This window comes from Pan troglodytes, chromosome 1, assembly GCF_028858775.2.
Source record: "Pan troglodytes isolate AG18354 chromosome 1, NHGRI_mPanTro3-v2.0_pri, whole genome shotgun sequence".
In the NCBI taxonomy this organism is placed as follows: domain Eukaryota; kingdom Metazoa; phylum Chordata; class Mammalia; order Primates; family Hominidae; genus Pan; species Pan troglodytes.
In genome coordinates this window covers 109,874,881-109,889,238 of record NC_072398.2, presented here as the reverse complement: position 1 = coordinate 109,889,238, position 14,358 = coordinate 109,874,881, and the positions used below count along the sequence as shown (strand labels likewise).

Sequence of the window (14,358 nt, the reverse complement as noted above, 5' to 3'; positions counted from 1 at the left end):
ACAGGCGCCCGCCACCACGCCTGGCTAATTTTTTATATTTTTAGTAGAGACAGGGTTTCACTGTGTTAGCCAGAATGGTCTCGATCTCCTGACCTGGTGATCTGCCTGCCTTGGCCTCCCAAAGTGCTGAGATTACAGGTGTGAGCCACCGCGCCCGGCCTAGCTGTAAAATCTTAATCTTTCTAAGCTTTGAGTTCCTCATATATAAAATGGAGGTTATAATATAGCACTGGAGCGAGTAATACAAGAGACAATAGCTATCAAATGCTTAGCAAATATACAATACATAGTTAAGTACTTAGAAAATATGTTTTCAGTTACTTCGGGTATATACCTGGGAAGGGAGGCAGAAAATTTTGGTCATTCTGATTATTATTACTACTATTAAGCATAGAAGCACCACTAAAAAGGTGAAGAAGCCTGGAAATAACCCTATACTGAGGAATACACCAAACCATTGAATCCTGGAAAAAAGAAAACAAAAGGCCCACATAACTATCTTCAGATTCTTGAAGGGCTACGTGTAAAAGAAGCAGAAGGCTTGTTCTTTTTTGTTCTAGAGGGTAGAGATAACCTGGAAATTGTAGAGAGACAAAGTTTGTTCTTTTCAAAGTTAAGACATAATTTATGTATCATAAAATTTACCCTTTTAAAGTGTTTAATTAAGTAGACTTTAGTATTTCCAGAGTTATGAGACCACCACCATTATCTAATTTTGAAACATTTTTATCACCCTGAAAGAAATTCTCTACTGCTTAGTAGTCACTGTCTATTTCCCTTTCTTTGCAGCTCCTGGTAACACTAATCTACTTTCTATCTCTACGGATTTGCATATTCTGGACATTTCATATAAATGGAATTATATAATATGTGGCCTTTTGTGTGTGGCTTCTTTCACTTGGCATGTTTTCAAGGTTCATCCATGTTGTAGCATGTATCAGAATGTCATTCCTTTTCATGGCCACATATTTCATTTATGGATATACCACATTTTCTTTATCTGTTCATCAGCTTATAGGCATTTGGGTTGTTTCTACTTTTTAGCTATTATGAATAATGCTGCTATGAACATTTTTATTATGTGGGCATATGTTTTCAGTTATCTCGGGTATATACCTAGGAAGGGAGGCAGAATTTGAAGAATTAAGAAAGAAAGAGCTTTCTCACAGTGGGATCCACCCACATTGAAGACTGTTCTTTTGTTGAAGTAGTCAGCCAGTAATTTCAGTTAACAAATGCATAGTGTTTACTATGTGCTGGATAGTGTTCTAAGTGCTTTACCCTTATTTAAAAATCCTATGAAGTAGGCACTGTTATTACATCTCTTTTACAACAGGGAAGTTTAGTACCTGGCCCAAGATTACACATTGAGTAAATGGTGGAGTTGGGATTGAAATCCGGGTGGTCTGGTTCCAGAGTCTGTACTCCTAAGAGCAGCACAATAATAACTCCAAGCATTTATTAAATTCTCAAGATTTATCCGGCATCATGCTACATGCTTGTATTCAAGCAGAGGCTGGTGATCATCTTTTAGAAATATTTTAGAAATGATTACTTAATTGGATAGAAATTAAATTTCTTGAATCTGAAGGTTCTGTTATTCCAAGGATGGCTGGAAATGGGGGAAAAGCCAGCAACAAGATGATGTCTGGCCTGAGGCTTTTAAGATGATCAGAATTTGTATCAAAAAGGAAACTGTGAACACGAATGATAAGTATTATAGGAATTCAGTTAACAAGTCTTGTCAGAATGTGGTAATAAATTATATACAACTTAAAGAGATGAAGTTACTTTAAATTGTGTGTGGAAGCCTTAGAAAAATTGAATAATTAAAGTTTCTTGGGAAGATGATCTCCTTTTACAAATGTTTAGTTTCAAATAGTGGCAGCACATATTAGTATAGAGAGATGACTTCTAGAAAACTGAACATATGGGACTGGAACAGTGTATTTTGGAGTCAGTTACAGGAAGGAAGTTGTTTAAAACCAAGTGAACAACAACAGTAACAAATGCATTTGAGAGAAAGAGCAGTGCAGTCCAGACTTAAACATTAGGGTGGCCATAATAGATGGGGAAGAAGGAGAAATCAGCAATCCAGACTAAGACTTCACTGGGTTTTGAGTTAGACAGAGGGAGTCATAGAAGCCAAGGTAAAGTGATTAAAACGGTGCATGGAGTGGTTAGCAATTCTCCCTATAGGAGAGAGAATTTCCTTATGAAGTTTCAGATGAGACCACTGAACTTGACTAGAGGAAAGTCATTGTTTTTAGAAAACAGTTTCTAAGCAATAATTAGAATTAAAGTTTTGTTGCAGAGGGATAAGTAAGAAGTAGATGGAAAAGAAAGAGAAATATCTGAAATTAGGCTACAGTCATAGAAGGTTAGCTGTGAAACAATAATTTGGAAAGGGAAATGGGACCTCATGAAAATGTGGGTTAAAAGAGACTTGTATATCTTCTAAGGTAAAAGTAAAGAACTAAGCTGATGTCCAGCCCTCTAAAACATTTTAAATAGAAATCAAACTTTACTAATACAGTAGGTCTAGTTTCACATAAAGCAAATATATGGTTCTGTACACGGGCTTTAGGAGAGTAAGTCTGTTGTACCTCATATGTAAGTATTATCCCATTTAGAGGAAAACCCTGAGTCTTTCTTTATAGTGGCTTAAAGGCCCCAATTGATCCACATCCCAGTTACAGCTCTCATCTATTTTCTGCTGCTCCAGATATTCTTGCTGTTTCTCAAACACGCTAGGGCTGCTCTCTGTGTTATGGCCTTTGCATTTGCTGTTCCCTTTCTCATGAATGTGTTTCCCTAAGATACCTGCATGATTACTCTCACCTTATTTAGGTTTCAACTCAAGTATTGTTAGTGAAGGTCTTCTCTGATTTTCCTATTCTAAACTGAGATACTTCTCTTTGCTCACCCCACACCCTCATCCCCAGCTCCATTCCTTCCTGTTTAATTTTTTTTCACAGCACTTAACTCCATCTATTGTGCATCTTTTACTTAGTAATTTTGTTTTCGTCTTCCGCTATTAGAATGTAAACTCCAAGAGTGTAAGAATTTTTTAGCACTGGAAAAATGCCTGGCACATAATAGGCATTTACTAATTGTTGTGTGAATGAATGATTATAAGTTTAATATTCTTTGTGGAAACTAATAAGGTTGATTTCCTATCAGAAACCGATCATGATTAATAAGCATATTGGATGGTATTTATAGAATTAGCCTTCATATGTTCTCTACTCAGAAGTTGGCAAACTTTTTCTGTAAAGTGCCAGAGAGTAATTATTTTTGCAGGCTTTGTGGTCTCATTACAGCTACTTGACTCTGTTGTTGTAGTGGAAAATCAGCCATAGACAATCTATAAATGAATGAGCATGGCTGTGTTCCAGTAAGACTATTTATGGACACTGAAATTTGAATTGTATATAATTTTGAAATGTCAGAAAATATCCTTCTTTTGTTCTTTTTTTCTAATCATTTAAAAATGTAAAAAACTATTCACAGGCCAAACAAAAACAGGCAGTGGTCCAAATTAGACTTGCAAACTGTACTTTGTCAATCTCTGGTTTTACTGATTTCTTAAATATATCTTAGGTTAAAACTTATTTTTCCATACTTGATAGGGAGCAACAATGTGAATTAAACTGTAGAAACAAATAATTCAGAAATACATCTGTTTAGCTTTAGAAACTTCCATTTTGCTTCATTTTTGTTTTCCTGGGAACCTTATGTTTCCATTATATGTTTATGATGCTACCATTTAAATGAGTTTGCATTCTCTTAGCATATGCCACATGATAGTGTTAGGGTGGTGTAATAGTTCAGGAGCAAAGCTGAGCAAAGCCCACCCACGTTTAAAAATTTGCCATTATTTAGAAGGTGCATAATTCCCATATGGGAGAATGAAGAGTCATCTAATAATGCCCAGAGGGCTGCACTGTGAGTGAGAATTGTGTTGCAGTTTTTAACATTCATAACACATTTCTTGAATAAGCTGCAAATGCTTTTAATAATATATCTCAGAGTTAATTTTAGCTATGCTACATTGGCACTTTTTGCTCCTCCACTTCAAAAAACCAACACAAGAAACTATTCTCAAATCAAGCTGTGATTTGGATGGGGCATTGTATTTTCCTCAATAAGCACAAAGAAGAGAGAAAAGATGTTTTTACTTGGCAAAACTTTTTTTTTTGAGATGGAATCTCACTCTGTTGCCCAGGCTGGAGTGTAGTGGCACAATCTCGTCGGCTCACTGCAACCTCCGCCTCCCGGGTTCAAGCAATTCTCATGCCTCAGCCTCCCGAGTAGCTGGGATTACAAGCGTGCACCACCACCCTGGCTAATTTTTGTATTTTTAGTAGAGCCAGGGTTTCACCATGTTGGCCGGGCTATTCTCAAACTCCTGACCTCAGATGGTCCTCACACCTCAACCTCCCAAAGTGCTGGAATTACAGGTGTGAGCCACTGTGCCCAGCCCACTTGCAAAACTTTTTAACATTTATAAGGTTTTTTACATACTTGCTTTTGTTCAGTTGTTAGAATAATCTCATGATGTAGGTGACCTTATTAACTATTTACAATGTGAGAAAATGGATAGTCAGTGAAGATAAGTAACTTGTCCAAGGTCACAGCACCAGAACTCCAAACCAGACCTTCTGACCTTCTTGATACAGACTCCTCACAGTCACCTGCATGCCATCTTTGGTTTCAGTGCTATGAACATTCTTCACTGCCTGTTGGTCTGTAGCTACACCTACTCATGAAGATGCCCAGAGCCTTAGCCGCTCCTTGCTCCGCCATGCTTATCTTATGCAGCTCTGGGAGGGGTGAAGAGGCTGTGGCCAGTTACCTCACTACCACTATAGCTATTCACCACCCTGTTTTCTCCTTTAGCCATTTTAGCTACTACAGAATTCTTCTGGGCATTTTCTGTCTTAGTTCCCTAGTATCTGGCCTTCCTTCTTTTCTCAGTAACTGTGACCCCTGCTAGCTAGCCTTGCCAACCAATGGTTAATGAAAGGTCTTGGATATGACTGTCAAAGACAAAAGCACTCATGACCCCAATGTTTCAGGTCACAATGATTAGGAAAATCAGGACAACAAGGCTTGGGCACAGAAGAGCTGGTTTTTGAGAGGGGGATTTAGAGTTTGGTTTCAATGTGTAATCTTTGAGGTAATGGTAGAACAGCCTACTAGATTCAGTTTTCTAGTCCCTGAAAACTAAAACGAGGAATAAGTTGAATCACATATTTGGGGCACCAGCCAAATATATAGCAGCATTTATAGTTAGAATCAAAGTGTTTGTGTTTCTTAATTTAAATGCTTCTCAGAGATTCCATTTAAACAACTTCATTATGAAAATGGAGACTTACCATGCCTTTTTGATATTGTTCAGAGAAAATTGTCATAAATAATACACACAGTTTGAAATGGTTGTACATCTTATGAATCAAGGGGTGGCATGTAAAAAGGTTCCTCAGTGCCTCAATGTGGAAAATATCATAGAATGTTATTCTTCAATTGATTCCTTCCTTCACTTTGGTGTTTATATGGTATCTTAGATATTTTATGTTATTTTAATTATATTTTGTGCCTTTTTATTTGGTTAAAAATGCCTACTACTTAAATATTAACAGATTTTTAAATATCCCTTTGAACTCTTCCCCATTCCTGTACCTCCTTTCCCTTTTACCGTTGTAATGTCAGCCACCTGAACATAACCCAGAAAACTAGGTATCAGCCAATTGATGTTTCAGTGGAAATAAGAGAAAGAAGCACTTACTATTTCTCAATGCTTAATTGAGGAAAAGCACATGATATCTTACATATTTTAAATTGGAGGGGATAATAGGGTCAAGTTCATGCATTATATTGTGGACATCTTAATCCTATCAAATGGCTTAGTCAAAATGAGAAAGTTAATGAATTTAAGCAGACAAGTACGAACAGTGCTCTAAAAAAGGTGCTGTTACACCATCCCAACCTGTACACACATGAAAAAAAGCTGGGGTGCATTTTGCGTTTGAATAAGGGTCATGTTGACTGGCCATGGCAGACCCTGCTAGACCATACACCTGATACTCTGTCACCTGCCAGGACTCAAAAGGACATGGGAGTATGTGGTTAAGTTCTCTAAGGACTCTTTCTTCTAAAGGGAAGCAGTTTTATAGGTGGTACTTGTAGGTCTGTTGATTCACAATCTCGTGCTTTCTTGATTGGACTGTATTGTTTTACTGTAATTTTTTGGACTTACAAGAAGTCAGGTGTTTTCATGGACTCTTCTCTTTTCCATACAGATGTCCAGAAGGCTTGTTGGGGGAATATTGTCAACATCGAGACCCCTGTGAGAAGAACCGCTGCCAGAATGGTGGGACTTGTGTGGCCCAGGCCATGCTGGGGAAAGCCACGTGCCGATGTGCCTCAGGGTTTACAGGAGAGGACTGCCAGTACTCGACATCTCATCCATGCTTTGTGTCTCGACCCTGCCTGAATGGCGGCACATGCCATATGCTCAGCCGGGATACCTATGAGTGCACCTGTCAAGTCGGGTTTACAGGTAACTAATGAGACCAAAGCCAGTGCTTTCCTACCTTCAGCAGATACCTTTATTTAGCATCTTTTAGATCATGGTGTCTGGCTCTTAAATGTCCCCCAGCTCTGGTGCACATTTAGCATTGTGATAAGGAACTGGGATGTTCCAGACAACTATCCCTAACTTCCTTTTAAGAGTTTCAGGGGGCAGAGAAAGAGAAAGAAAAAGGACCAAATACTTTGACTGCTTAAAGTATATATGTCAGGGCCAGGTGCGGTGGCGCACGCTTGCAATCCCAGCACTTTGGCAGGCCAAGGCAGGAGGATCACTTGAGGCTAGAGGTTTGAGACCAGCCTGGGAAACATAGCAAGACCCCATCTCTACAAAAAAACAAGAATAAAAATAAAACAAAATTAGTCATGTGTGGTGGTGGGCACCTGTAGTCCTAACTACTTGGGAGGCTGAAGTGGAAGAATTGCTTGAGCCCAGGAGTTTGAGGCTGCAGTGAGCTATGATCGCACCACTGCACACTCTAGCCTGGGTGACAGAGTGAGACCCTGTCTCAAAAAAAAAAAATATGTACACCAGGATGGGGAATCAGAGTTTACTTCACTAAAAGAAATAAGTACACTGTCACCAGAGGAAAAGTTGCTGATGTTATTGACTATTTGCTTTTAGAAATCTCCCTCCCTAGACATTCAGGGCACTGGCTTTTCTGGTTTTCTGAACCCTGTTCCTTTTGCTTCTTCATTACCTTGTTCTTATCCATTAAATGTCTGTGCTCCCTGGACCACTGTTTTGCGCCCTCTTTTGAGCCGCATCACAGCTCTCCCTAGGGAATTTCACTGTCTGTATTCGCCTCCACTGCCACTGTCTTCATTAGCTTGCTGATGAATCTCACCATCATTCCCTTAGCTCCACCCAACCCTGACATTCAGGCTCATGTTTCTAGCTATCCTTTGTACGTTCTCCTTGGAGATATTCTACAGGTACTTTCAGCTCACCTTGTTGACAGAAATACGTAGCAACCATGTACATCCCAAATGCCCACGCTAGAAACTCCCTGTCCCTTGTTCTGACCTCATTTCAACTCAGTCACCCAAGCCAACCTCTGAGTTGCCTTTCACCTGTCTATTCCTCCCATTTCCTCTGCTACCCTGTAGTTGAGGGCCATGTTATCTCTCACCTGGACTTCTGAAGTAGTTTCTGAATACGTTTTCTTGCCTTTCTTCTCTCCCCATCTCATTCACCCATGATATTACTACATCTTTGATTATAAATGCAAATATTCTAACAATCTCACCTGCTTACAATGTCTAATATTTTTTCATCATCCGCAGAATAAACTGCAAACTCTTTTACATGACTTCCATAGCTCTCTACAGCCTAGACTTTACATCTTTTTGTAGCCTGGCCTCCCTACAAGCATCTAGGCCTAGTCACACCAAATTCTCCTTATTTCCTGAAAATGTTGTACTTATTATTGCTTCCATACAGTTACACACCCTTTTTCCTGGAATGCCCTTTTCTACAACTGGTGATTGTCCAGTGTTATTTAAAACTGTGTCTTAGTGACCCTTTCATGATTCCTTTAGGCAAATGGTCTCTAAGTTTTATTATTTTTATGTATCACATTTTATTGTAATTTTTTTTTACACATATCTCACCTGAATAGATTGTGGGTTTTTCTAGGTGGGTCTGAGCTTTATTCAAAAGTGTTTATTAAATTAGATGAGAAAAGGAGGAACATTCTTCATTTTTTCTCCTGCTTTAAGCACTAAACCAAGAGTTCCATAAATGCAATAAGCAAAAAAGTGAAAAATGTACTCAGAAAACTATACTGGATCAGTTAGTGTAGAATACTGTTATATTAATTTTTCATTGTATTAGGGTTCTCTAGAGGGATGGAACTAATGGAATATATATGTATTTATATATATTCCAACCCAAAGTGTCTTGGTGGCAATCGTAATATATATATAGGCACTCTTTATATATATATAAAGGAGAGTTTGTTAAGTATTAATTCACATGATCACAAGGTCCCACAATAGGCTGTCTGCAGGCTGAGGAGCAAGGAGAGCCAGTCTGAGTTCCAAAACCGAAGAACTTGGGGTTCGATATTTGAGGGCAGGAAACATCCAGCACGGGAAAAAGATGTAGGCTGGGAGGCTAGGCCAGTCTCGCTTTTTCATGTTTTTCTGCCTGCTTTATATTTGCTGACAGATGATCAAATGGTGTCCATCCAGATTAAGGGTGGGTCTGCCTTCCCCAGCCCACTGACTCAAATGTTAATCTCCTTTGGCAACACCTTCACAGACACACCCAAGATCAATACTTTGTATCCTTCAATTCAAGTTGACACACTCAGTTTTAACCACCACAAATCTACCCCTTGTTAACTTGAACCCATACACATCTCCTGAGATCACACATAATCTTCAAATAAAAACAATAATTAGGTCATAATTACACCTAATGTAGTACAACTATTCTTCGTACATCCGGAAACACACCAGTCCCCAACTGAAACACTCTTACATAAAGTTAACGATACTTAAATGCTGATGTGAAGTCAATAAATCTTATGTCACAAGATAAAGGAGAAAGGAAATAAAATGAAGATATTTTCTTAGTACAAGTGTGTGCAAGCACAGACATGTTTTTAATAAAAGAAGGAGGAAATACTGAGGACAATTACAGTCCTCATTTCTGCAGCTGGTCACATGGTAGTAGCTGGTATTGATGACTACCTTCTTCTACCCATTTTGTATTCCTTTTGCCTTCAGCAAACACCTCAGCAGGTTGTGGTTTTTTTTTTCCTGATGGAGAGGCCCAAACCTTCATTCATCCAGGCGGGACCATTTGTAGTCCCGCCTGGATTGGGCTGTTGTAGTTGCCCAGTGACCTTAATCACAGGGCATGGTAATACTAAGAGACGCCCTAATGGATCTCCTGTATTCCATGAATACTCTTTCTTACCTCCATTCTGGAGTAGTAGACTGATTTCATCTTGATAGCCTGGGTCTTGATAGCCTTGATGTCCCAGCCAACACTGTAACGCCTTTCTTAGCCTGTTTACTTAAAGGTAGGAACCCAAAGTGTCCTGGTGGCAATCTTAGCTACCAGTTGAATGGAATTGTTGTTGTGTCTTCTGGTGGCAGCGTTCCTCCCTCTGGAACTAAGACCTCTAGGCCAGCCGAACTTAATGTTGCGGGAACAGGAAGCAAACATTTTGCTAGTGGATCACTAGGGGTGATGGTGAGTGGTACCACTTCCATTTCCACCCCTTGATTCCTGGACCTGTGAATCCTGGCTATGGGAGAAACAGTACCACATATTGGACGCTGATTCAGAGCATACACAGCCTTCTTGAGAACTTTGCCCCAACCCTGCAAAGTATTCTCACCTAGTTGGCATTGTAATTGTGACCGCAAAAGGCCATTCCACCGTTCTGCTTCAGGATGTTGGGGAACATGGTAAGACCAGTGAATTCCATGAGCATGAGCCCACTGCTGCACTTCTTTAGCCATAAAGTGAATGCCTTGGTCAGAGGCAATGCTGTGTGGAATACCATGACAGTGGATAAGGCATTCCATGAGTCCGCGGATGGTAGTCTTGGCAGAACCATTGCATGCAGGATCGGCAAACCCATATCCAGAGTAAGTGTCTATTCCAGTAAGGACAAACATCTGCCCTTTTCACAATGGAAGAAGTCCAACATAATCAACCTGCCACCAAGTAGCTGGCTGATCACCCTGAGGAATAGTGCCATATCAAAGGCGCAGTGTTGGTTTCTGCTGCTGGCAAATTGGGCACTCTGCAGTGGCAGTAGCCAGGTCAGCTTTCCACCGGCCCATGTTGTTTTCTGCACTGGGAAGGTGGGGCATGAGCACAAATGTTAGGACCTGAAAGGTGGTGAACTCTGCCTGGGCAGGGCAAAGCCAGAGGAAACTCTGGTGGAGGTCCGTAGCAGTCCTGATGTGCAAATCGGTCATCCAACCTGGGTGTAGGGGTGAAAGACTGATTGAACCATCTAGTAGCTGGTTCCCTGCAAAGTTTCCCTCGGGATAGCTGGCATTCTCGCAAAAACCCCACTCTTGGTACCAATTTACTGTATTAGTCCATTTTCACGCTGCTGATAAAGATATCCCCGAGACCGGGAAGAAAAGAGGTTTAATTGGACTTACAGTTCCATATGGCTGGGGAGGCCTCAGAATTATGGTGGGAGGCAAAAGGCATTTCTTTCATGGTGGTGGCAAGAGAAAATTAGGAAGAAGCAAAAGCAGAACCCCTGAGAAACCCATCAGATCTCATGAGACTTATTCACTATCATGAGAATAGCACAGGAAAGACTGGCCCCCATGATACAGTTACCCCACTGGGTCCCTCCCACAACACATGAGAATTCTGGGAGATACAATTCAAGTTGAGATTTGGGTGGGGACACTACCAAACCATATCATTCATCAAAAGGTGTTGGTGGGGTAGAGGGTAGTTAGGATGATCCATTATCTCCATCATGACGATGATGGTATTGATGATGTAAGTCACTGAAAATATTTGGTGTTATAAGAATAATTTCTTCCTGATTGTCAGTTTTGAGTTGTTTTGCTATTAGGAGGCAAAGTAGGGGGGCATATACCCACTTAAAATATTTTAATTCTGGCTAGTGGAAATGACAGTAATGCCTTCTTCATAATTAAAATGTCACTCTGAAATGGTCCCAAATTAAAACTTCTTCCTTTGTTGTTAAGAAGGCTCTCTTCTTGGTGTGTTCTGCAAGATTCTGATCACCTTTTTTTTTTTTTTTTTTTTTTTTTGAGATGGAGTATTGCTTTGTCGTCCAGGCTGGAGTGCAGGGCGCGATCTGGGTTCACTGCAAGCTCCACCTCCCGGGTTCACGCCATTCTTCTGCCTCAGCCTCCTGAGTAGCTGGGACTACAGGCACCTACCGCCATGCCCGGCTAATTTTTGTATTTTTAGTAGAGATGGGCTTTCACCTTGTTAACCAGAATGGTCTGGATCGCCTGACCTCATGATCCACCCGCCTCGGCCTCCCAAAGTGCTGGGATTACAGGTGTGAGCCACCACACCCGGCCGATTCTGATCATCTTTTATACATATGCTATTTTTGTCTATCACTTTAGGAATCATCACAGATCAAGGTCATCCTTTTGGTTTTTGTGATAGCGCTATACCTCAGTCAGCTTACTAGCTCATCTCCACTCAGAGATGAAGAAGCAGAGGCAGCAAGTTAGTGCCTATACATAATATATATGGAAACCAAATTCAGGGTTGATTCTTTCTTTCTTTCTTTCTTTCTTTCTTTCTTTCTTTCTTTCTTTCTCCCTTTCTTTCTTTCTCTCTTTCTTTCTTTCTCTCTCTCTCTTTCTCTCTCTTTCCCTCTCTCTTTCTGTCTTTCTTTCTTCTCACTCTGTTGCTTAGTACAGTGGCGCAGTCTCGGCTCACTGCAACCTCCACCTCTTGGGTTCGAGTGATTCTTGTGCCTCAGCCTCCCAGGTAGCTGGGATTACAGGCATGCGCCATGAAGCCCGGCTAATTTTTGTATTTTTAGAAAAGATGGCGTTTCACCATGTTGGCCAGGCTGGTCTCAAACTCCTAACCACAAGTGATCTGCCCACCTCAGCCTCCCAAAGTGCTGGGATTACAGGCATCAGCCACCACTTCCAGCCCAGGGATCTTTCTGTTTCAGTTGTGGGCATCACTCTGAAAATCACACTTGCTAGAAGTGAGCATTTATATCTCTTCTCCACTGTAAATAAGTGCCTCTTAGTGACATGAGTGGAAAGACAAGAAGAATTGCAGTTCCTTCATTTTCTGTCTTAGCTCCCTGAGATGTATATGCTGTGCCTAAATTTGTGTTATAGTTTTCTCCTTTGATTTGACATTCCTTGATAGGCAGAGAGCACTTTTCTGTGCTCATATGTCACATCTCGCATCTTTTTCCCTTATAGAAAAACTCTTGTGTCTCCCATTTACCTTTCTATGAGGTCAGAGATTTAGATACTTTCCTAGACAATCAACTGGAGTATTAACAAATTCAAGGAGTTCTCGCCATCCCATTACTGGGTATATACCCAAAGAATTATAAATCGTGCTGCTATAAAGACACATGCACACGTATGTTTATTGCGGCACTATTCACAATAGCAAAGACTTGGAACCAACCCAAATGTCCATCAATGATAGACTGGATTAAGAAAATGTGGCACATATACACCATGGAATACTATTCAGACATAAAAAAAGGATGAGTTCATGTCCTTTGTAGGGACATAGATGAAGCTGGAAACCATCATTCTCAGCAAACTATTGCAAGGACAAAAAACCAAACACCGCATGTTCTCACTCATAGGTGGGAATTGAACAATGAGAACACTTGGACACAGGAAGGGGAACATCACAAACCGGGGCCTGTCGTGGGGTGGTGGGACGGGGGAGGGATAGCATTAGGAGATATACCTAATGTAAATGACGAGTTAATGGGTGCAGCACACCAACATGGCACATATATGCATATGTAACAAACCTGCATGTTGTGCACGTGTACCCTAGAACTTAAAGTATAATAATAATAATAATAATAATAATAATAAAAATTCAAGGAGTTCTCATCTCTGTAGTTTAAATAATAAGCGACTTAGACTAATGACAACAAAAAGCCAGCCATGTGAATACCAAATTTACTAGTTCTGTGAGGATATTTTTTTCTCTTTCTCTTTCTGCCTCAAAAAATCTGCTTTGCTTCCCCTGGCATCATGATTTAGTTTTCAACCCGTCAGAGTCTTCCTGCTAGTGCTGGTACTTTCCTACTTGAGAAAGTCCACGGAATACCTTCTAGACCTCTGTCCTCCTGATGGCTTCTATTTCATTTGTTATATAGGGACCCAGAGGTCCTTCATCATTTTCAAACACATCAACAGATATTTATAGCAAGGCCACAATTAATAAAATGTTTCCCAGAATATATGTGTGTGTTACATTTAGAGGAAACAGAAGTAGTATTGACTTGTTTCTATCACCAGAGGTCTATTTAGTAACCATATTTTGTGGAAAATATCGATATATTTTATCCATTCAACAGACATGATTTGAGAGCATACCATGGAGACCCAACCCTGCCAGGGTGGCAGGTGGTATAATAGAAGAAAATAGCAAACTTGGTGTATCTGTGTTTGCGCACATGTATTTATGTGAGGGGCACTAAGGATGACTTTACAGAGGTTGGAACTTTTGAGTAGAGTTGCCAAGATAGGTGAGAGTTCACTAGGAAAACAGAAGGGAAGTTGATTATTTTTTTTTTTTTGAAATGGAGTCTTGCTGTGTCGCCCAGGCTGGAGTGCAGTGGTACAATCTCGGCTCACTGCAACCTCCGCCTCCTGGGTTCAAGTGATTCTTCTGCCTCAGCCTTCCAAGTAGCTGGGATTACAGGTGCGTGCCACCATGCCCAGCTAATTTTTGTATTTTTAGTAGAGACAGGGTTTCACCATATTGGCCGGGCTGGTCTTGAACTCCTTACCTCATGATCTGCCTGCCTCGGCCTCCCAAAGTGCTGGAATTACAGGTGTGAGCCACTGCTCCTCGCCCGGAAGTTGATATTCAAACAGGAGCACCATATGCAAAGACAGTGAGCTCTGAGAGAGTAGATGGATCCAGACTCCTATTGCTGATAGCTTCCTGCAGGATTGGGCTTCAATGTGACTAACCTACAATTGCCTCCAGGTGCTCCACCCACTGAGTCCTTGTGTCTCTGCTGAGGTCCTTGGAGAGTTACTGGAGAGGTCTCTGTGTCA

The 14,358-nt window shown here is 40.7% G+C and overlaps 1 pseudogene; it reads left to right on the top strand.

Annotated features, from left to right (window-relative positions):
- The window catches only part of LOC112204996 (notch homolog 2 N-terminal-like protein A), a 42,113-nt pseudogene that overhangs the window by 18,119 nt on the left and 9,636 nt on the right, over positions 1 to 14,358 (top strand).